Raw genomic sequence first — 25,839 nt, 5'->3', positions numbered from 1 at the left:
CCAAAGGTCACCGGGCCTGGTGTCACTTTAAAGAAGAAGTCCAGTTACACATTTGTGGGCTTATAACTTGGCTTCTGAATGTCCTAGAGCGATCAGGTTTGTTTTAGTGTACTCCAAGCAACAGCCCCTACAACCACAAAAAGGAATGGAGTCATTAGCACTTATGGTTTTTAAATGGCACCCAGAATTATGTTGCACGAAGCACAATTTCACATCATTCTGGGTTCATTTGTGTGAAAACAAGGTCCAGTCAGGCTGAAACGTTACAAGAAGGTAGAATCTACTGAGTTGTAAGTGATCTGAACGTTTCATGATGATCGCACATTCCTATAGGGGGTCAAACCATCTCCCAAAGGTCACCGGGCCTGGTGTCACTTTAAAGAAGTAGTCCAGTTACACATTTGTGGGCATATAACTTGGCTTCTGAATGTCCTAGAGAGGTCAGGTTTGTTTTAATGTACTCCAATCAACAGCCCCTACAACCACAAAAAGGAATGGAGTCATTAGCACTTATGGTTTGTAAATGGCACCCAGAATTATGTTGCACAAAGCACAAGTTCACATCATTCTTGGTTCATTTGTGTGAAAACAAGGTCCAATCAGGCAGAAACGTTACAGGAAGGTAGAATCTATTGAGTTGTAAGTGATCTGAACGTTTCATGATGATAGCACTTTCCTATAGGGGGTCAAACCATGTCCCAAAGGTCACCGGGCCTGGTGTCACTTTAAAGAAGTAGTCCAGTTACACCTTTGTGGGCTTATAACTTGGCTTCTGAATGTCCTAGAGAGGTCAGGTTTGTTTTAGTGTACTCCAATCAACAGCCGCTACAACCACAAAAAGGAATGGAGTCATTAGCACTTATGGTTTGTAAATGGCACCCCGAATTATGTTGCACGAAGCACAATTTCACATCATTCTGGGTCCATTTGTGTGAAAACAAGGTCCAATCAGGCTGAAACGTTACAGGAAGGTAGAATCTATTGAGTTGTAAGTGATCTGAACGTTTCAAGATGATCGCACATTCCTATAGGGGGTAAAACCATGTTCCAAAGGTCACCGGGCCTGGTGTCACTTTAAAGAAGTAGTCCAGTTACATCTCTGTGGGCTTATAACTTGGCTTCTGAATGTCCTAGAGAGATCAGGTTTGTTTTAGTGTACTCCAATCAACAGCCCCTACAACCACAAAAAGGAATGGAGTCATTAGCACTTATGGTTTGTAAATGGCACCCAGAATTATGTTGCACGAAGCACAATTTCACTTCATTCTGGGTCCATTTGTGTGAAAACAAGGTCCAATCAGGCTGAAACGCTACAAGAAGGTAGAATCAATTGAGTTGTAAGTGATCTGAACGTTTCAAGATGATCGCACATTCCTATAGGGGGTAAAACCATGTCCCAAAGGTCACCGGGCCTGGTGTCACTTTAAAGAAGTAGTCCAGTTACATCTTTGTGGGCTTATAACTTGGCTTCTGAATGTCCTATAGAGGTTAGGTTTGTTTTAGTGTACTCCAATCAACAGCCCCTACAACCACAAAAATGAATGGAGTCATTAGCACTTATAGTTTGTAAATGGCACCCAGAATTATGTTGCACGAAGCACAATTTCACATCATTCTGGGTTTATTTGTGTGAAAACAAGGTCCTATCAGGCTGAAACGTTACAAGAAGGTAGAATCTATTGAGTTGTAAGTGATCTGAACGTTTCATGATGATCGCACATTCCTATAGGGGGTCAAACCATGTCCCAAAGGTCACCGGGCCTGGTGTCACTTTAAAGAAGTAGTCCAGTTACACCTTTGTGGGATTATAACTTGGCTTCTGAATGTCCTAGAGAGGTCAGGTTTGTTTTAGTGTACTCCAATCAACAGCCCCTACAACCACAAAAAGGAATGGAGTCATTAGCACTTATGGTTTGTAAATGGCACCCAGAATTATGTTGCACGAAGCACAATTTCACATGATTCTGGGTTCATTTGTGTGAAAACAAGGTCCAATCAGGCTGAAACGTCACAGGAAGGTAGAATCTATTGAGTTGTAAGTGATCTGAACGTTTCATGATGATAGCACTTTCCTAAGGGGGTCAAACCATGTCCCAAAGGTCACCGGATCAGGTGTCAATTTAAAAAAGTAGTCCAGTTACACATTTGTGGGCTTATAACTTGGCTTCTGAATGCCCTAGAGAGATCAAGTTTGTTTTAGTATACGCCAATCAACAGCCCCTACAACCACAAAAAGGAATGGAGTCATTAGCACTTATGGTTTTTAAATGGCACCCAGAACTGTGTTGCACGAAGCACAATTTCACATCATTCTGGGTTCATTTGTATGAAAACAAGGTCCAATCAGGCTGAAACGTTACAGGAAGGTAGAATCTATTGAGTTGTAAGTGATCTCAACGTTTCATGATGATAGCACTTTCCTAAGGGGGTCAAACCATGTCCCAAATGTCACCGGATGTGGTGTCAATTTAAAGAAGTAGTCCAGTTACACATTTGTGGGCTTATAACTTGGCTTCTGAATGTCCTAGAGAGGTCAGGTTTGTTTTAATGTACTCCAATCAACAGCCCCTACAATCACAAAAAGGAATGGAGTCATTAGCACTTATGGTTTGTAAATGGCACCCAGAATTATGTTGCACAAAGCACAAGTTCACATCATTCTGGGTTCATTTGTGTGAAAACAAGGTCCAATCAGGCTGAAACGTTACAAGAAGGTAGAATCTATTGAGTTGTAAGTGATCTGAACGTTTCATGATGATCGCACATTCCTATAGGGGGTCAAACCATGTCCCAAAGGTCACCGGGCCTGGTGTCACTTTAAAGAAGTAGTCCAGTTACACCTTTGTGGGCTTATAACTTGGCTTCTGAATGTCCTAGAGAGGTCAGGTTTGTTTTATTGTACTCCAATCAACAGCCCCTACAACCACAAAAAGGAATGGAGTCATTAGCACTTATGGTTTGTAAATGGCACCCAGAATTATGTGGCACGAAGCACAATTTCACATCATTCTGGGTCCATTTGTGTGAAAACAAGGTACAATCAGGCTGAAACGTTACAAGAAGGTAGAATCTATTGAGTTGTAAGTGATCTGAACGTTTCATGATGATCGCACATTCCTATAGGGGGTCAAACCATGTCCCAAAGGTCACCGGGCCTGGTGTCACTTTAAAGAAGTAGTCCAGTTACACCTTTGTGGGCTCATAACTTGGCTTCTGAATGTCCTAGAGAGGTCAGGTTTGTTTTAGTGTACTCCAATCAACAGCCCCTACAACCACAAAAAGGAATGGAGTCATTAGCACTTATGGTTTGTAAATGGCACCCAGAATTATGTTGCACGAAGCACAATTTCACATCATTCTGGGTTCATTTGTGTGAAACAAGGTCCAATCAGGCTGAAATGTTACAGGAAGGTAGAATCTATTGCGTTGTAAGTGATCTGAACGTTTCATGATGATAGCACTTTCCTAAGACGGTCAAACCATGTCCCAAAGGTCACCGGATCTGGTGTCAATTTAAAGAAGTAGTCCAGTTACACATTTGTGGGCTTATAACTTGGCTTCTGAATGTCCTAGAGAGTTTAGGTTTGTTTTAGTGTACTCCAATCAAAAGCCCCTACAACCACAAAAAGGAATGGAGTCATTAGCACTTATGGTTTGTAAATGGCACCCAGAATTATGTTGCACGAAGCACAAGTTCACATCATTCTGGGTTCATTTGTATGAAAACAAGGTCCAATCAGGCTGAAACGTTATAGGAAGGTAGAATCTATTGAGTTGTAAGTGATCTGAACGTTTCATGATGATAGCACATTCCTAAGGGTGTCAAACCATGTCCCAAAGGTCACCGGATCTGGTGTCAATTTAAAGAAGTTGTCCAGTTACACATTTGTGGGCTTATAACTTGGCTTCTGAATGTCCTAGAGAGGTTTGGTTTGTTTTAGTGTACTCCAATCAACAGCCCCTACAACCACAAAAAGGAATGGAGTCATTAGCACTTATGGTTTGTAAATGGCACCCAGAATTTTGTTGAGCGAAGCTCAATTTCACATCATTCTGGGTTCATTTGTGTGAAAACAAGGTCCAATCAGGCTGAAACGTTACAAGAAGGTAGAATCTATTGAGTTGTAAGTGATCTGAACGTTTCATGATGATCGCACATTCCTATAGGGGGTCAAACCATGTCCCAAAGGTCACCGGGCCTGGTGTCACTTTAAAGAAGTAGTCCAGTTACACATTTGTGGGCTTATAACTTGGCTTCTGAATGTCCTAGAGCGATCAGGTTTGTTTTAGTGTACTCCAATCAACAGCCCCTACAACCACAAAAAGGAATGGAGTCATTAGCACTTATGATTTTTAAATGGCACCCAGAATTATGTTGCACGAAGCACAATTTCACATCATTCTGGGTTCATTTGTGTGAAAACAAGGTCCAATCAGGCTGAAATGTTACAGGAAGGTAGAATCTATTGAGTTGTAAGTGATCTGAACGTTTCATGATGATAGCACTTTCCTAAGGGGGTCAAACCATGTCCCAAAGGTCACCTGATCTGGTGTCAATTTAAAGAAGTAGTCAAGTTACACATTTGTGGGCTTATAACTTGGCTTCTGAATGTCCTAGAGAGATCAGGTTTGTTTTAGTGTACTCCAATCAACAGCCCCTACAACCACAAAAAGGAATGGAGTCATTAGCACTTATGGTTTGTAAATGGCACCCAGAATTATGTTGCACGAAGCACAATTTCACTTCATTCTGGGTCCATTTGTGTGAAAACAAGGTCCAATCAGGCTGAAACGCTACAAGAAGGTAGAATCAATTGAGTTGTAAGTGATCTGAATGTTTCAAGATGATCGCACATTCCTATAGGGGGTAAAACCATGTCCCAAAGGTCACCGGGCCTGGTGTCACTTTAAAGAAGTAGTCCAGTTACATCTTTGTGGGCTTATAACTTGGCTTCTGAATGTCCTATAGAGGTTAGGTTTGTTTTAGTGTACTCCAATCAACAGCCCCTACAACCACAAAAATGAATGGAGTCATTAGCACTTATAGTTTGTAAATGGCACCCAGAATTATGTTGCACGAAGCACAATTTCACATCATTCTGGGTTTATTTGTGTGAAAACAAGGTCCAATCAGGCTGAAACGTTACAAGAAGGTAGAATCTATTGAGTTGTAAGTGATCTGAACGTTTCATGATGATCGCACATTCCTATAGGGGGTCAAACCATGTCCCAAAGGTCACCGGGCCTGGTGTCACTTTAAAGAAGTAGTCCAGTTACACCTTTGTGGGCTTATAACTTGGCTTCTGAATGTCCTAGAGAGGTCAGGTTTGTTTTAGTGTACTCCAATCAACAGCCCCTACAACCACAAAAAGGAATGGAGTCATTAGCACTTATGGTTTGTAAATGGCACCCAGAATTATGTTGCACGAAGCACAATTTCACATCATTCTGGGTTCATTTGTGTGAAAACAAGGTCCAATCAGGCTGAAACGTCACAGGAAGGTAGAATCTATTGAGTTGTAAGTGATCTGAACGTTTCATGATGATAGCACTTTCCTAAGGGGGTCAAACCATGTCCCAAAGGTCACCGGATCTGGTGTCAATTTAAAAAAGTAGTCCAGTTACACATTTGTGGGCTTATAACTTGGCTTCTGAATGTCCTAGAGAGATCAGGTTTGTTTTAGTATACGCCAATCAACAGCCCCTACAACCACAAAAAGGAATGGAGTCATTAGCACTTATGGTTTTTAAATGGCACCCAGAACTATGTTGCACGAAGCACAATTTCACATCATTCTGGGTTCATTTGTATGAAAACAAGGTCCAATCAGGCTGAAACGTTACAGGAAGGTAGAATCTATTGAGTTGTAAGTGATCTGAACGTTTCATGATGATAGCACTTTCCTAAGGGGGTCAAACCATGTCCCAAATGTCGCCGGATGTGGTGTCAATTTAAAGAAGTAGTCCAGTTACACATTTGTGGGCTTATAACTTGGCTTCTGAATGTCCTAGAGAGGTCAGGTTTGTTTTAATGTACTCCAATCAAAAGCCCCTACAATCACAAAAAGGAATGGAGTCATTAGCACTTATGGTTTGTAAATGGCACCCAGAATTATGTTGCACAAAGCACAAGTTCACATCATTCTGGGTTCATTTGTGTGAAAACAAGGTCCAATCAGGCAGAAACGTTACAGGAAGGTAGAATCTATTGAGTTGTAAGTGATCTGAACGTTTCATGATGATAGCACTTTCCTATAGGGGGTCAAACCATGTCCCAAAGGTCACCGGGCCTGGTGTCACTTTAAAGAAGTAGTCCAGTTACACCTTTGTGGGCTTATAACTTGGCTTCTGAATGTCCTAGAGAGGTCAGGTTTGTTTTAGTGTACTCCAATCAACAGCCGCTACAACCACAAAAAGGAATGGAGTCATTAGCACTTATGGTTTGTAAATGGCACCCAGAATTATGTTGCACGAAGCACAATTTCACATCATTCTGGGTCCATTTGTGTGAAAACAAGGTCCAATCAGGCTGAAACGTTACAGGAAGGTAGAATCTATTGAGTTGTAAGTGATCTGAACGTTTCAAGATGATCGCACATTCCTATAGGGGGTAAAACCATGTTCCAACGGTCACCGGGCCTGGTGTCACTTTAAAGAAGTAGTCCAGTTACATCTCTGTGGGCTTATAACTTGGCTTCTGAATGTCCTAGAGAGATCAGGTTTGTTTTAATGTATTCCATTCAACAGCCGCTACAACCACAAAAAGGAATGGAGTCATTAGCACTTATGGTTTGTAAATGGCACCCAGAATTATGTTGAATGAAGCACAATTTCACATCATTCTGGGTTCATTTGTGTGAAAACAAGGTCCAATCAGGCAGAAACGTTACAGGAAGGTAGAATCTATTGAGTTGTAAGTGATCTGAACGTTTCATGATGATCACACATTCGTATAGGGGGTCAAACCATCTCCCAAAGGTCACCGGGCCTGGTGTCACTTTAAAGAAGAAGTCCAGTTACACATTTGTGGGCTTATAACTTGGCTTCTGAATGTCCTAGAGCGATCAGGTTTGTTTTAGTGTACTCCAAGCAACAGCCCCTACAACCACAAAAAGGAATGGAGTCATTAGCACTTATGGTTTTTAAATGGCACCCAGAATTATGTTGCACGAAGCACAATTTCACATCATTCTGGGTTCATTTGTGTGAAAACAAGGTCCAGTCAGGCTGAAACGTTACAAGAAGGTAGAATCTACTGAATTGTAAGTGATCTGAACGTTTCATGATGATCGCACATTCCTATAGGGGGTCAAACCATGTCCCAAAGGTCACCGGGCCTGGTGTCACTTTAAAGAAGTAGTCCAGTTACACATTTGTGGGCATATAACTTGGCTTCTGAATGTCCTAGAGAGGTCAGGTTTGTTTTAATGTACTCCAATCAACAGCCCCTACAACCACAAAAAGGAATGGAGTCATTAGCACTTATGGTTTGTAAATGGCACCCAGAATTATGTTGCACAAAGCACAAGTTCACATCATTCTTGGTTCATTTGTGTGAAAACAAGGTCCAATCAGGCAGAAACGTTACAGGAAGGTAGAATCTATTGAGTTGTAAGTGATCTGAACGTTTCATGATGATAGCACTTTCCTATAGGGGGTCAAACCATGTCCCAAAGGTCACCGGGCCTGGTGTCACTTTAAAGAAGTAGTCCAGTTACACCTTTGTGGGCTTATAACTTGGCTTCTGAATGTCCTAGAGAGGTCAGGTTTGTTTTAGTGTACTCCAATCAACAGCCGCTACAACCACAAAAAGGAATGGAGTCATTAGCACTTATGGTTTGTAAATGGCACCCCGAATTATGTTGCACGAAGCACAATTTCACATCATTCTGGGTCCATTTGTGTGAAAACAAGGTCCAATCAGGCTGAAACGTTACAGGAAGGTAGAATCTATTGAGTTGTAAGTGATCTGAACGTTTCAAGATGATCGCACATTCCTATAGGGGGTAAAACCATGTTCCAAAGGTCACCGGGCCTGGTGTCACTTTAAAGAAGTAGTCCAGTTACATCTCTGTGGGCTTATAACTTGGCTTCTGAATGTCCTAGAGAGATCAGGTTTGTTTTAGTGTACTCCAATCAACAGCCCCTACAACCACAAAAAGGAATGGAGTCATTAGCACTTATGGTTTGTAAATGGCACCCAGAATTATGTTGCACGAAGCACAATTTCACTTCATTCTGGGTCCATTTGTGTGAAAACAAGGTCCAATCAGGCTGAAACGCTACAAGAAGGTAGAATCAATTGAGTTGTAAGTGATCTGAACGTTTCAAGATGATCGCACATTCCTATAGGGGGTAAAACCATGTCCCAAAGGTCACCGGGCCTGGTGTCACTTTAAAGAAGTAGTCCAGTTACATCTTTGTGGGCTTATAACTTGGCTTCTGAATGTCCTATAGAGGTTAGGTTTGTTTTAGTGTACTCCAATCAACAGCCCCTACAACCACAAAAATGAATGGAGTCATTAGCACTTATAGTTTGTAAATGGCACCCAGAATTATGTTGCACGAAGCACAATTTCACATCATTCTGGGTTTATTTGTGTGAAAACAAGGTCCTATCAGGCTGAAACGTTACAAGAAGGTAGAATCTATTGAGTTGTAAGTGATCTGAACGTTTCATGATGATCGCACATTCCTATAGGGGGTCAAACCATGTCCCAAAGGTCACCGGGCCTGGTGTCACTTTAAAGAAGTAGTCCAGTTACACCTTTGTGGGCTTATAACTTGGCTTCTGAATGTCCTAGAGAGGTCAGGTTTAATTTAGTGTACTCCAATCAACAGCCCCTACAACCACAAAAAGGAATGGAGTCATTAGCACTTATGGTTTGTAAATGACACCCAGAATTATGTTGCACGAAGCACAATTTCACATCATTCTGGGTTCATTTGTGTGAAAACAAGGTCCAATCAGGCTGAAACGTCACAGGAAGGTAGAATCTATTGAGTTGTAAGTGATCTGAACGTTTCATGATGATAGCACTTTCCTAAGGGGGTCAAACCATGTCCCAAAGGTCACCGGATCTGGTGTCAATTTAAAAAAGTAGTCCAGTTACACATTTGTGGGCTTATAACTTGGCTTCTGAATGTCCTAGAGAAATCAGGTTTGTTTTAGTATACGCCAATCAACAGCCCCTACAACCACAAAAAGGAATGGAGTCATTAGCACTTATGGTTTTTAAATGGCACCCAGAACTATGTTGCACGAAGCACAATTTCACATCATTCTGGGTTCATTTGTATGAAAACAAGGTCCAATCAGGCTGAAACGTTACAGGAAGGTAGAATCTATTGAGTTGTAAGTGATCTGAACGTTTCATGATGATAGCACTTTCCTAAGGGGGTCAAACCATGTCCCAAATGTCACCGGATGTGGTGTCAATTTAAAGAAGTAGTCCAGTTACACATTTGTGGGCTTATAACTTGGCTTCTGAATGTCCTAGAGAGGTCAGGTTTGTTTTAATGTACTCCAATCAACAGCCCCTACAATCACAAAAAGGAATGGAGTCATTAGCACTTATGGTTTGTAAATGGCACCCAGAATTATGTTGCACAAAGCACAAGTTCACATCATTCTGGGTTCATTTGTGTGAAAACAAGGTCCAATCAGGCAGAAACGTTACAGGAAGGTAGAATCTATTGAGTTGTAAGTGATCTGAACGTTTCAAGATGATCGCACATTCCTATGGGGGGTAAAACCATGTTCCAAAGGTCACCGGGCCTGGTGTCACTTTAAAGAAGTAGTCCAGTTACATCTCTGTGGGCTTATAACTTGGCTTCTGAATGTCCTAGAGAGATCAGGTTTGTTTTAATGTACTCCAATCAACAGCCGCTACAACCACAAAAAGGAATGGAGTCATTAGCACTTATGGTTTGTAAATGGCACCCAGAATTATGTTGAACGAAGCACAATTTCACATCATTCTGGGTTCATTTGTGTGAAAACAAGGTCCAATCAGGCAGAAACGTTACAGGAAGGTAGAATCTATTGAGTTGTAAGTGATCTGAACGTTTCATGATGATCACACATTCGTATAGGGGGTCAAACCATGTCCCAAAGGTCACCGGGCCTGGTGTCACTTTAAAGAAGAAGTCCAGTTACACATTTGTGGGCTTATAACTTGGCTTCTGAATGTCCTAGAGCGATCAGGTTTGTTTTAGTGTACTCCAAGCAACAGCCCCTACTCCACAAAAAGGAATGGAGTCATTAGCACTTATGGTTTTTAAATGGCACCCAGAATTATGTTGCACGAAGCACAATTTCACATCATTCTGGGTTCATTTGTGTGAAAACAAGGTCCAGTCAGGCTGAAACGTTACAAGAAGGTAGAATCTACTGAGTTGTAAGTGATCTGAACGTTTCATGATGATCACACATTCCTATAGGGGGTCAAACCATGTCCCAAAGGTCACCGGGCCTGGTGTCACTTTAAATAAGTAGTCCAGTTACACATTTGTGGGCATATAACTTGGCTTCTGAATGTCCTAGAGAGGTCAGGTTTGTTTTAATGTACTCCAATCAACAGCCCCTACAACCACAAAAAGGAATGGAGTCATTAGCACTTATGGTTTGTAAATGGCACCCAGAATTATGTTGCACAAAGCACAAGTTCACATCATTCTTGGTTCATTTGTGTGAAAACAAGGTCCAATCAGGCAGAAACGTTACAGGAAGGTAGAATCTATTGAGTTGTAAGTGATCTGAACGTTTCAAGATGATCGCACATTCCTATAGGGGGTAAAACCATGTTCCAAAGGTCACCGGGACTGGTGTCACTTTAAAGAAGTAGTCCAGTTACATCTCTGTGGGCTTATAACTTGGCTTCTGAATGTCCTAGAGAGATCAGGTTTGTTTTAATGTACTCCAATCAACAGCCCCTACAACCACAAAAAGGAATGGAGTCATTAGCACTTTTGGTTTGTAAATGGCACCCAGAATTATGTTGCACGAAGCACAATTTCACATCAGTCTGGGTTCATTTGTGTGAAAACAAGGTCCAATCAGGCTGAAACGTTACAGGAAGGTAGAATCTATTGAGTTGTAAGTGATCTGAACGTTTCATGGTGATAGCACTTTCCTAAGGGGGTCAAACCATGTCCCAAAGCTCACCGGATCTGGTGTCAATTTAAAGAAGTAGTCCAGTTACACATTTGTGGGCTTATAACTTGGCTTCTGAATGTCCTAGAGCGATCAGGTTTGTTTTAGTGTACTCCAAGCAACAGCCCCTACAACCACAAAAAGGAATGGAGTCATTAGCACTTATGGTTTTTAAATGGCACCCAGAATTATGTTGCACGAAGCACAATTTCACATCATTCTGGGTTCATTTGTGTGAAAACAAGGTCCAATCAGGCAGAAACGTTACAGGAAGGTAGAATCTATTGAGTTGTAAGTGATCTGAACGTTTCATGATGATAGCACTTTCCTAAGGGGTTCAAACCATGTCCCAAAGGTCACCGGGCCTGGTGTCACTTTAAAGAAGTAGTCCAGTTACACCTTTGTGGGCTTATAACTTGGCTTCTGAATGTCCTAGAGAGGTCAGGTTTGTTTTAGTGTACTCCAATCAACAGCCCCTACAACCACAAAAAGGAATGGAGTCATTAGCACTTATGGTTTGTAAATGGCACCCAGAATTATGTTGAACGAAGCAAAATTTCACATCATTCTGGGTTCTTTTGTGTGAAAACATGGTCCAATCAGGCAGAAACCTTACAGGAAGGTAGAATCTATTGAGTTGTAAGTGATCTGAACGTTTCATGATGATAGCACTTTCCTAAGGGGGTCAAACCATGTCCCAAAGGTCACCGGGCCTGGTGTCACTTTAAAGAAGTAGTCCAGTTACACCTTTGTGGGCTCATAACTTGGCTTCTGAATGTCCTAGAGAGGTCAGGTTTGTTTTAGTGTACTCCAATCAACAGCCCCTACAACCACAAAAAGCAATGGAGTCATTAGCACTTATGGTTTGTAAATGGCACCCAGAATTATGTTGCACGAAGCACAATTTCACATCATTCTGGGTTCATTTGTGTGAAAACAAGGTCCAATCAGGCTGAAACGTTACAGGAAGGTAGAATCTATTGCGTTGTAAGTGATCTGAACGTTTCATGATGATAGCACTTTCCTAAGAGGGTGAAACCATGTCCCAAAGGTCACCGGATCTGGTGTCAATTTAAAGAAGTAGTCCAGTTACACATTTGTGGGCTTAAACCTTGGCTTCTGAATGTCCTAGAGCGATCAGGTTTGTTTTAGTGTACTCCAATCAACAGCCCCTACAACCACAAAAAGGAATGGAGACATTAGCACTTATGGTTTTTAAATGGCACCGAGAATTATGTTGCACGAAGCACAATTTCACATCATTCTGGGTTCATTTGTGTAAAAACAAGGTCCAATCAGGCTGAAACAATACAGGAAGGTAGAATCTATTGAGTTGTAAGTGATCTGAACGTTTCAAGATGATCGCACATTCCTATAGGGGGTCAAACCATGTCCCAAAGGTCACCGGGCCTGGTGTCACTTTAAAGAAGTAGTCCAGTTACACCTTTGTGGGCTTATAACTTGGCTTCTGAATGTCCTAGAGAGTTTAGGTTTGTTTTAGTGTACTCCAATCAAAAGCCCCTACAACCACAAAAAGGAATGGAGTCATTAGCACTTATGGTTTGTAAATGGCACCCAGAATTATGTTGCACGAAGCACAATTTCACATCATTCTGGGTTCATTTGTATGAAAACAAGGTCCAATCAGACTGAAACGTTATAGGAAGGTAGAATCTATTGAGTTGTAAGTGATCTGAACGTTTCATGATGATAGCACATTCCTAAGGGGGTCAAACCATGTCCCAAAGGTCACCAGATCTGGTGTCAATTTAAAGAAGTTGTCCAGTTACACATTTGTGGGCTTATAACTTGGCTTCTGAATGTCCTAGAGAGGTTTGGTTTGTTTTAGTGTACTCCAATCAACAGCCCCTACAACCACAAAAAGGAATGGAGTCATTAGCACTTATGGTTTGTAAATGGCACCCAGAATTTTGTTGAGCGAAGCTCAATTTCACATCATTCTGGGTTCATTTGTGTGAAAACAAGGTCCAATCAGGCTGAAACGTTACAAGAAGGTAGAATCTATTGAGTTGTAAGTGATCTGAACGTTTCATGATGATCGCACATTCCTATAGGGGGTCAAACCATGTCCCAAAGGTCACCGGGCCTGGTGTCACTTTAAAGAAGTAGTCCAGTTACACATTTGTGGGCTTATAACTTGGCTTCTGAATGTCCTAGAGCGATCAGGTTTGTTTTAGTGTACTCCAATCAACAGCCCCTACAACCACAAAAAGGAATGGAGTCATTAGCACTTATGGTTTGTAAATGGCACCCAGAATTATGTTGCACGAAGCACAATTTCACTTCATTCTGGGTCCATTTGTGTGAAAACAAGGTCCAATCAGGCTGAAACGCTACAAGAAGGTAGAATCAATTGAGTTGTAAGTGATCTGAACGTTTCATGATGATAGCACATTCCTATAGGGGGTCAAACCATGTCCCAAAGGTCACCGGGCCTGGTGTCACTTTAAAGAAGTAGTCCAGTTACACCTTTGTGGGCTTATAACTTGGCTTCTGAATGTCCGAGAGAGGTCAGGTTTGTTTTAGTGTACTCCAATCAACAGCCCCTACAACCACAAAAAAGGAATGGAGTCATTAGCACTTATGGTTTGTAAATGGCACCCAGAATTATGTTGCACGAAGCACAATTTCACATCATTCTGGGTTCATTTGTGTGAAAACAAGGTCCAATCAGGCTGAAACGTCACAGGAAGGTAGAATCTATTGAGTTGTAAGTGATCTGAACGTTTCATGATGATAGCACTTTCCTAAGGGGGTCAAACCATGTCCCAAAGGTCACCGGATCTGGTGTCAATTTAAAAAAGTAGTCCAGTTACACATTTGTGGGCTTTTAACTTGGCTTCTGAATGTCCTAGAGAGATCAGATTTGTTTTAGTATACGCCAATCAACAGCCCCTACAACCACAAAAAGGAATGGAGTCATTAGCACTTATGGTTTTTAAATGGCACCCAGAATTATGTTGCACAAAGCACAATTTCACATCATTCTGGGTTCATTTGTGTGAAAACAAGGTCCAATCAGGCTGACACGTTACAGGAAGGTAGAATCTATTGCGTTGTAAGTGATCTGAACGTTTCATGATGATAGCACTTTCCTAAGAGGGTCAAACCATGTCCCAAAGGTCACCGGATCTGGAGTCAATTTAAAGAAGTAGTCCAGTTACACATTTGTGGGCTTAAACCTTGGCTTCTGAATGTCCTAGAGCGATCAGGTTTGTTTTAGTGTACTCCAATCAACAGCCCCTACAACCACAAAAAGGAATGGAGACATTAGCACTTATGGTTTTTAAATGGCACCGAGAATTATGTTGCACGAAGCACAATTTCACATCATTCTGGGTTCATTTGTGTAAAAACAAGGTCCAATCAGGCTGAAACAATACAGGAAGGTAGAATCTATTGAGTTGTAAGTGATCTGAACGTTTCAAGATGATCGCACATTCCTATAGGGGGTCAAACCATGTCCCAAAGGTCACCGGGCCTGGTGTCACTTTAAAGAAGTAGTCCAGTTACACCTTTGTGGGCTTATAACTTGGCTTCTGAATGTCCTAGAGAGTTTAGGTTTGTTTTAGTGTACTCCAATCAAAAGCCCCTACAACCACAAAAAGGAATGGAGTCATTAGCACTTATGGTTTGTAAATGGCACCCAGAATTATGTTGCACGAAGCACAATTTCACATCATTCTGGGTTCATTTGTATGAAAACAAGGTCCAATCAGACTGAAACGTTATAGGAAGGTAGAATCTATTGAGTTGTAAGTGATCTGAACGTTTCATGATGATAGCACATTCCTAAGGGGGTCAAACCATGTCCCAAAGGTCACCAGATCTGGTGTCAATTTAAAGAAGTTGTCCAGTTACACATTTGTGGGCTTATAACTTGGCTTCTGAATGTCCTAGAGAGGTTTGGTTTGTTTTAGTGTACTCCAATCAACAGCCCCTACAACCACAAAAAGGAATGGAGTCATTAGCACTTATGGTTTGTAAATGGCACCCAGAATTTTGTTGAGCGAAGCTCAATTTCACATCATTCTGGGTTCATTTGTGTGAAAACAAGGTCCAATCAGGCTGAAACGTTACAAGAAGGTAGAATCTATTGAGTTGTAAGTGATCTGAACGTTTCATGATGATCGCACATTCCTATATGGGGTCAAACCATGTCCCAAAGGTCACCGGGCCTGGTGTCACTTTAAAGAAGTAGTCCAGTTACACATTTGTGGGCTTATAACTTGGCTTCTGAATGTCCTAGAGCGATCAGGTTTGTTTTAGTGTACTCCAATCAACAGCCCCTACAACCACAAAAAGGAATGGAGTCATTAGCACTTATGGTTTGTAAATGGCACCCAGAATTATGTTGCACGAAGCACAATTTCACTTCATTCTGGGTCCATTTGTGTGAAAACAAGGTCCAATCAGGCTGAAACGCTACAAGAAGGTAGAATCAATTGAGTTGTAAGTGATCTGAACGTTTCATGATGATAGCACATTCCTATAGGGGGTCAAACCATGTCCCAAAGGTCACCGGGCCTGGTGTCACTTTAAAGAAGTAGTCCAGTTACACCTTTGTGGGCTTATAACTTGGCTTCTGAATGTCCGAGAGAGGTCAGGTTTGTTTTAGTGTACTCCAATCAACAGCCCCTACAACCACAATAAGGAATGGAGTCATTAGCACTTATGGTTTGTAAATGGCACCCAGAATTATGTTGCACGAAGCACAATTTCACATCATTCTGGGTTCATTTGTGTGAAAACAAGGTCCAATCAGGCTGAAACGTCACAGGAAGGTAGAATCTATTGAGTTGTAAGTGATCTGAACGTTTCATGATGATAGCACTTTCCTAAGGGGGTCAAACCATGTCCCAAAGGTCACCGGATCTGGTGTCAATTTAAAAAAGTAGTCCAGTTACACATTTGTGGGCTTATAACTTGGCTTCTGAATGTCCTAGAGAGATCAGATTTGATTTAGTATACGCCAATCAACAGCCCCTACAACCACAAAAAGGAATGGAGTCATTAGCACTTATGGTTTTTAAATGGCACCCAGAATTATGTTGCACGAAGCACAATTTCACATCATTCTGGGTTCATTTGTATGAAAACAAGGTCCAATCAGGCTGAAACGTTACAGGAAGGTAGAATCTATTGAGTTGTAAGTGATCTGAACGTTTCATGATGATAGCACTTTCCTAAGGGGGTCAAACCATGTCCCAAATGTCACCGGATCTGGTGTCAATTTAAAGAAGTAGTCCAGTTACACATTTGTGGGCCTATAACTTGGCTTCTGAATGTCCTAGAGAGGTCAGGTTTGTTTTAATGTACTCCAATCAACAGCCCCTACAATCACAAAAAGGAATGGAGTCATTAGCACTTATGGTTTGTAAATGGCACCCAGAATTATGTTGCACAAAGCACAAGTTCACATCATTCTGGGTTCATTTGTGTGAAAACAAGGTCCAATCAGGCAGAAACGTTACAGGAAGGTAGAATCTATTGAGTTGTAAGTGATCTGAACGTTTCATGATGATAGCACTTTCCTATAGGGGGTCAAACCATGTCCCAAAGGTCACCGGGCCTGGTGTCACTTTAAAGAAGTAGTCCAGTTACACCTTTGTGGGCTTATAACTTGGCTTCTGAATGTCCTAGAGAGGTCAGGTTTGTTTTAGTGTACTCCAGTCAACAGCCCCTACAACCACAAAAAGGAATGGAGTCATTAGCACTTATGGTTTGTAAATGACACCCAGAATTATGTTGCACGAAGCACAATTTCACATCATTCTGGGTCCATTTGTGTGAAAACAAGGTCCAATCAGGCTGAAACGTTACAAGAAGGTAGAATCTATTGAGTTGTAAGTGATCTGAACGTTTCATGATGATCACACATTCCTAAAGGGGGTCAAACCATGTCCCAAAGGTCACCGGGCCTGGTGTCACTTTAAAGAAGAAGTCCAGTTACACATTTGTGGGCTTATAACTTGGCTTCTGAATGTCCTAGAGCGATCAGGTTTGTTTTAGTGTACTCCAATCAACAGCCCCTACAACCACAAAAAGGAATGGAGTCATTAGCACTTATGGTTTTTAAATGGCACCCAGAATTATGTTGCACGAAGCACAATTTCACATCATTCTGGGTTCATTTGTGTGAAAACAAGGTCCAATCAGGCTGAACCGTTACGGGAAGGTAGAATCTATTGAGTTGTAAGTGATCTGAACGTTTCATGATGATAGCACTTTCCTAAGGGGGTCAAACCATGTCCCAAAGGTCACCGGATCTGGTGTCAATTTAAAGAAGTAGTCCAGTTACACATTTGTGGGCTTATAACTTGGCTTCTGAATGTCCTAGAGAGATCAGGTTTGTTTTAGTGTACTCCAATCAACAGCCCCTACAACCACAAAAAGGAATGGAGTCATTAGCACTTATGGTTTGTAAATGGCACCCAGAATTATGTTGCACGAAGCACAATTTCACATCATTCTGGGTCCATTTGTGTGAAAACAAGGTCCAATCAGGCTGAAACGTTACAAGAAGGTAGAATCTATTGAGTTGTAAGTGATCTGAACGTTTCATGATGATCGCACATTCCTATAGGGGGTCAAACCATGTCCCAAAGGTCACCGGGCCTGGAGTCACTTTAAAGAAGTAGTCCAGTTACACGTTTGTGGGCTTATAACTTGGCTTCTGAATGTCCTAGAGAGGTCAGGTTTGTTTTAGTGTACTCCGATCAACAGCCCCTACAACCACAAAAAGGAATGGAGTCATTAGCACTTATGGTTTGTAAATGGCACCCAGAATTATGTGGCACGAAGCACAATTTCACATCATTCTGGGTTCATTTGTGTGAAAACAAGGTCCAATCAGGCTGAAACGTTACAGGAAGGTAGAATCTATTGAGTTGTAAGTGATCTGAACGTTTCATGATGATCGCACATTCCTATAGGGGGTCAAACCATGTCCCAAAGGTCACCGGGCCTGGTGTCACTTTAAAGAAGTAGTCCAGTTACACCTTTGTGGGCTCATAACTTGGCTTCTGAATGTCCTAGAGAGGTCAGGTTTGTTTTAGTGTACTCCAATCAACAGCCCCTACAACCACAAAAAGCAATGGAGTCATTAGCACTTATGGTTTGTAAATGGCACCCAGAATTATGTTGCACGAAGCACAATTTCACATCATTCTGGGTTCATTTGTGTGAAAACAAGGTCCAATCAGGCTGAAACGTTACAGGAAGGTAGAATCTATTGCGTTGTAAGTGATCTGAACGTTTCATGATGATAGCACTTTCCTAAGAGGGTCAAACCATGTCCCAAAGGTCACCGGATCTGGTGTCAATTTAAAGAAGTAGTCCAGTTACACATTTGTGGGCTTAAACCTTGGCTTCTGAATGTCCTAGAGCGATCAGGTTTGTTTTAGTGTACTCCAATCAACAGCCCCTACAACCACAAAAAGGAATGGAGACATTAGCACTTATGGTTTTTAAATGGCACCGAGAATTATGTTGCACGAAGCACAATTTCACATCATTCTGGGTTCATTTGTGTAAAAACAAGGTCCAATCAGGCTGAAACAATACAGGAAGGTAGAATCTATTGAGTTGTAAGTGATCTGAACGTTTCAAGATGATCGCACATTCCTATAGGGGGTCAAACCATGTCCCAAAGGTCACCGGGCCTGGTGTCACTTTAAAGAAGTAGTCCAGTTACACCTTTGTGGGCTTATAACTTGGCTTCTGAATGTCCTAGAGAGTTTAGGTTTGTTTTAGTGTACTCCAATCAAAAGCCCCTACAACCACAAAAAGGAATGGAGTCATTAGCACTTATGGTTTGTAAATGGCACCCAGAATTATGTTGCACGAAGCACAATTTCACATCATTCTGGGTTCATTTGTATGAAAACAAGGTCCAATCAGACTGAAACGTTATAGGAAGGTAGAATCTATTGAGTTGTAAGTGATCTGAACGTTTCATGATGACAGCACATTCCTAAGGGGGTCAAACCATATCCCAAAGGTCACCGGATCTGGTGTCAATTTAAAGAAGTTGTCCAGTTACACATTTGTGGGCTTATAACTTGGCTTCTGAATGTCCTAGAGAGGTTTGGTTTGTTTTAGTGTACTCCAATCAACAGCCCCTACAACCTCAAAAAGGAATGGAGTCATTAGCACTTATGGTTTGTAAATGGCACCCAAAATTTTGTTGAGCGAAGCTCAATTTCACATCATTCTGGGTTCATTTGTGTGAAAACAAGGTCCAATCAGGCTGAAACGTTACAAGAAGGTAGAATCTATTGAGTTGTAAGTGATCTGAACGTTTCATGATGATCGCACATTCCTATAGGGGGTCAAACCATGTCCCAAAGGTCACCGGGCCTGGTGTCACTTTAAAGAAGTAGTCCAGTTACACATTTGTGGGCTTATAACTTGGCTTCTGAATGTCCTAGAGCGATCAGGTTTGTTTTAGTGTACTCCAATCAACAGCCCCTACAACCACAAAAAGGAATGGAGTCATTAGCACTTATGGTTTGTAAATGGCACCCAGAATTATGTTGCACGAAGCACAATTTCACTTCATTCTGGGTCCATTTGTGTGAAAACAAGGTCCAATCAGGCTGAAACGCTACAAGAAGGTAGAATCAATTGAGTTGTAAGTGATCTGAACGTTTCATGATGATAGCACATTCCTATAGGGGGTCAAACCATGTCCCAAAGGTCACCGGGCCTGGTGTCACTTTAAAGAAGTAGTCCAGTTACACCTTTGTGGGCTTATAACTTGGCTTCTGAATGTCCGAGAGAGGTCAGGTTTGTTTTAGTGTACTCCAATCAACAGCCCCTACATCCACAAAAAGGAATGGAGTCATTAGCACTTATGGTTTGTAAATGGCACCCAGAATTATGTTGCACGAAGCACAATTTCACATCATTCTGGGTTCATTTGTGTGAAAACAAGGTCCAATCAGGCTGAAACGTCACAGGAAGGTAGAATCTATTGAGTTGTAAGTGATCTGAACGTTTCATGATGATAGCACTTTCCTAAGGGGGTCAAACCATGTCCCAAAGGTCACCGGATCTGGTGTCAATTTAAAAAAGTAGTCCAGTTACACATTTGTGGGCTTATAACTTGGCTTCTGAATGTCCTAGAGAGATCAGATTTGTTTTAGTATACGCCAATCAACAGCCCCTACAACCACAAAAAGGAATGGAGTCATTAGCACTTATGGTTTTTAAATGGCACCCAGAATTATGTTGCACGAAGCACAATTTCACATCATTCTGGGTTCATTTGTATGAAAACAAGGTCCAATCAGGCTGAAACGTTACAGGAAGGTAGAATCTATTGAGTTGTAAGTGATCTGAACGTTTCATGATGATAGCACTTTCCTAAGGGGGTCAAACCATGTCCCAAATGTCACCGGATCTGGTGTCAATTTAAAGAAGTAGTCCAGTTACACATTTGTGGGCTTATAACTTGGCTTCTGAATGTCCTAGAGAGGTCAGGTTTGTTTTAATGTACTCCAATCAACAGCCCCTACAATCACAAAAAGGAATGGAGTCATTATCACTTAAGGTTTGTAAATGGCACCCAGAATTATGTTGCACAAAGCACAAGTTCACATCATTCTGGGTTCATTTGTGTGAAAACAAGGTCCAATCAGGCAGAAACGTTACAGGAAGGTAGAATCTATTGAGTTGTAAGTGATCTGAACGTTTCATGATGATAGCACTTTCCTATAGGGGGTCAAACCATGTCCCAAAGGTCACCGGGCCTGGTGTCACTTTAAAGAAGTAGTCCAGTTACACCTTTGTGGGCTTATAACTTGGCTTCTGAATGTCCTAGAGAGGTCAGGTTTGTTTTAGTGTACTCCAGTCAACAGCCCCTACAACCACAAAAAGGAATGGAGTCATTAGCACTTATGGTTTGTAAATGGCACCCAGAATTATGTTGCACGAAGCACAATTTCACATCATTCTGGGTCCATTTGTGTGAAAACAAGGTCCAATCAGGCTGAAACGTTACAAGAAGGTAGAATCTATTGCGTTGTAAGTGATCTGAACGTTTCATGATGATCACACATTCCTAAAGGGGGTCAAACCATGTCCCAAAGGTCACCGGGCCTGGTGTCACTTTAAAGAAGAAGTCCAGTTACACATTTGTGGGCTTATAACTTGGCTTCTGAATGTCCTAGAGCGATCAGGTTTGTTTTAGTGTACTCCAATCAACAGCCCCTACAACCACAAAAAGGAATGGAGTCATTAGCACTTATGGTTTTTAAATGGCACCCAGAATTATTTTGCACGAAGCACAATTTCACATCATTCTGGGTTCATTTGTGTGAAAACAAGGTCCAATCAGGCTGAACCGTTACGGGAAGGTAGAATCTATTGAGTTGTAAGTGATCTGAACGTTTCATGATGATAGCACTTTCCTAAGGGGGTCAAACCATGTCCCAAAGGTCACCGGATCTGGTGTCAATTTAAAGAAGTAGTCCAGTTACACATTTGTGGGCTTATAACTTGGCTTCTGAATGTCCTAGAGAGATCAGGTTTGTTTTAGTGTACTCCAATCAACAGCCCCTACAACCACAAAAAGGAATGGAGTCATTAGCACTTATGGTTTGTAAATGGCACCCAGAATTATGTTGCACGAAGCACAATTTCACATCATTCTGGGTCCATTTGTGTGAAAACAAGGTCCAATCAGGCTGAAACGTTACAAGAAGGTAGAATCTATTGAGTTGTAAGTGATCTGAACGTTTCAAGATGATCGCACATTCCTATAGGGGGTCAAACCATGTCCCAAAGGTCACCGGGCCTGGTGTCACTTTAAAGAAGTAGTCCAGTTACACCTTTGTGGGCTTATAACTTGGCTTCTGAATGTCCTAGAGAGGTTTGGTTTGTTTTAGTGTACTCCAATCAACAGCCCCTACAACCACAAAAAGGAATGGAGTCATTAGCACTTATGGTTTGTAAATGGCACCCAAAATTTTGTTGAGCGAAGCTCAATTTCACATCATTCTGGGTTCATTTGTGTGAAAACAAGGTCCAATCAGGCTGAAACGTTACAAGAAGGTAGAATCTATTGAGTTGTAAGTGATCTGAACGTTTCATGATGATCGCACATTCCTATAGGGGTTCAAACCATGTCCCAAAGGTCACCGGGCCTGGAGTCACTTTAAAGAAGTAGTCCAGTTACACGTTTGTGGGCTTATAACTTGGCTTCTGAATGTCCTAGAGAGGTCAGGTTTGTTTTAGTGTACTCCAATCAACAGCCCCTACAACCACAAAAAGGAATGGAGTCATTAGCACTTATGGTTTGTAAATGGCACCCAGAATTATGTGGCACGAAGCACAATTTCACATCATTCTGGGTTCATTTGTGTGAAAACAAGGTCCAATCAGGCTGAAACGTTACAGGAAGGTAGAATCTATTGAGTTGTAAGTGATCTGAACGTTTCATGATGATCGAACATTCCTATAGGGGGTCAAACCATGTCCCAAAGGTCACCGGGCCTGGTGTCACTTTAAAGAAGTAGTCCATTTACACCTTTGTGGGCTCATAACTTGGCTTCTGAATGTCCTAGAGAGGTCAGGTTTGTTTTAGTGTACTCCAATCAACAGCCCCTACAACCACAAAAAGCAATGGAGTCATTAGCACTTATGGTTTGTAAATGGCACCCAGAATTCTGTTGCACGAAGCACAATTTCACATCATTCTGGGTTCATTTGTGTGAAAACAAGGTCCAATCAGGCTGAAACGTTACAGGAAGGTAGAATCTATTGCGTTGTAAGAGATCTGAACGTTTCATGATGATAGCACTTTCCTAAGAGGGTCAAACCATGTCCCAAAGGTCACCGGATCTGGTGTCAATTTAAAGAAGTAGTCCAGTTACACATTTGTGGGCTTAAACCTTGGCTTCTGAATGTCCTAGAGCGATCAGGTTTGTTTTAGTGTACTCCAATCAACAGCCCCTACAACCACAAAAAGGAATGGAGACATTAGCACTTATGGTTTTTAAATGGCACCGAGAATTATGTTGCACGAAGCACAATTTCACATCATTCTGGGTTCATTTGTGTAAAAACAAGGTCCAATCAGGCTGAAACAATACAGGAAGGTAGAATCTATTGAGTTGTAAGTGATCTGAACGTTTCAAGATGATCGCACATTCCTATAGGGGGTCAAACCATGTCCCAAAGGTCACCGGGCCTGGTGTCACTTTAAAGAAGTAGTCCAGTTACACCTTTGTGGGCTTATAACTTGGCTTCTGAATGTCCTAGAGAGTTTAGGTTTGTTTTAGTGTACTCCAATCAAAAGCCCCTACAACCACAAAAAGGAATGGAGTCATTAGCACTTATGGTTTGTAAATGGCACCCAGAATTATGTTGCACGAAGCACAATTTCACATCATTCTGGGTCCATTTGTGTGAAAACAAGGTCCAATCAGGCTGAAACGTTACAAGAAGGTAGAATCTATTGAGTTGTAAGTGATCTGAACGTTTCATGATGATCGCACATTCCTATAGGGGGTCAAACCATGTCCCAAAGGTCACCGGGCCTGGAGTCACTTTAAAGAAGTAGTCCAGTTACACGTTTGTGGGCTTATAACTTGGCTTCTGAATGTCCTAGAGAGGTCAGGTTTGTTTTAGTGTACTCCAATCAACAGCCCCTACAACCACAAAAAGGAATGGAGTCATTAGCACTTATGGTTTGTAAATGGCACCCAGAATTATGTGGCACGAAGCACAATTTCACATCATTCTGGGTTCATTTGTGTGAAAACAAGGTCCAATCAGGCTGAAACGTTACAGGAAGGTAGAATCTATTGAGTTGTAAGTGATCTGAACGTTTCATGATGATCGCACATTCCTATAGGGGGTCAAACCATGTCCCAAAGGTCACCGGGCCTGGTGTCACTTTAAAGAAGTAGTCCAGTTACACCTTTGTGGGCTCATAACTTGGCTTCTGAATGTCCTAGAGAGTTTAGGTTTGTTTTAGTGTACTCCAATCAAAAGCCCCTACAACCACAAAAAGGAATGGAGTCATTAGCACTTATGGTTTGTAAATGGCACCCAGAATTATGTTGCACGAAGCACAATTTCACATCATTCTGGGTCCATTTGTGTGAAAACAAGGTCCAATCAGGCTGAAACGTTACAAGAAGGTAGAATCTATTGAGTTGTAAGTGATCTGAACGTTTCATGATGATCGCACATTCCTATAGGGGGTCAAACCATGTCCCAAAGGTCACCGGGCCTGGAGTCACTTTAAAGAAGTAGTCCAGTTACACGTTTGTGGGCTTATAACTTGGCTTCTGAATGTCCTAGAGAGGTCAGGTTTGTTTTAGTGTACTCCAATCAACAGCCCCTACAACCACAAAAAGGAATGGAGTCATTAGCACTTATGGTTTGTAAATGGCACCCAGAATTATGTTGCACGAAGCACAATTTCACATCATTCTGGGTCCATTTGTGTGAAAACAAGGTCCAATCAGGCTGAAACGTTACAAGAAGGTAGAATCTATTGAGTTGTAAGTGATCTGAACGTTTCATGATGATCGCACATTCCTATAGGGGGTCAAACCATGTCCCAAAGGTCACCGGGCCTGGAGTCACTTTAAAGAAGTAGTCCAGTTACACGTTTGTGGGCTTATAACTTGGCTTCTGAATGTCCTAGAGAGGTCAGGTTTGTTTTAGTGTACTCCAATCAACAGCCCCTACAACCACAAAAAGGAATGGAGTCATTAGCACTTATGGTTTGTAAATGGCACCCAGAATTATGTGGCACGAAGCACAATTTCACATCATTCTGGGTTCATTTGTGTGAAAACAAGGTCCAATCAGGCTGAAACGTTACAGGAAGGTAGAATCTATTGAGTTGTAAGTGATCTGAACGTTTCATGATGATCGCACATTCCTATAGGGGGTCAAACCATGTCCCAAAGGTCACCGGGCCTGGTGTCACTTTAAAGAAGTAGTCCATTTACACCTTTGTGGGCTCATAACTTGGCTTCTGAATGTCCTAGAGAGGTCAGGTTTGTTTTAGTGTACTCCAATCAACAGCCCCTACAACCACAAAAAGCAATGGAGTCATTAGCACTTATGGTTTGTAAATGGCACCCAGAATTCTGTTGCACGAAGCACAATTTCACATCATTCTGGGTTCATTTGTGTGAAAACAAGGTCCAATCAGGCTGAAACGTTACAGGAAGGTAGAATCTATTGCGTTGTAAGTGATCTGAACGTTTCATGATGATAGCACTTTCCTAAGAGGGTCAAACCATGTCCCAAAGGTCACCGGATCTGGTGTCAATTTAAAGAAGTAGTCCAGTTACACATTTGTGGGCTTAAACCTTGGCTTCTGAATGTCCTAGAGCGATCAGGTTTGTTTTAGTGTACTCCAATCAACAGCCCCTACAACCACAAAAAGGAATGGAGACATTAGCACTTATGGTTTTTAAATGGCACCGAGAATTATGTTGCACAAAGCACAATTTCACATCATTCTGGGTTCATTTGTGTAAAAACAAGGTCCAATCAGGCTGAAACAATACAGGAAGGTAGAATCTATTGAGTTGTAAGTGATCTGAACGTTTCAAGATGATCGCACATTCCTATAGGGGGTCAAACCATGTCCCAAAGGTCACCGGGCCTGGTGTCACTTTAAAGAAGTAGTC

This window comes from Nothobranchius furzeri, chromosome 3 (genome assembly GCF_043380555.1).
Source record: "Nothobranchius furzeri strain GRZ-AD chromosome 3, NfurGRZ-RIMD1, whole genome shotgun sequence".
NCBI lineage: Eukaryota > Metazoa > Chordata > Actinopteri > Cyprinodontiformes > Nothobranchiidae > Nothobranchius > Nothobranchius furzeri.
Note: the sequence above shows the minus strand (reverse complement) of the source record.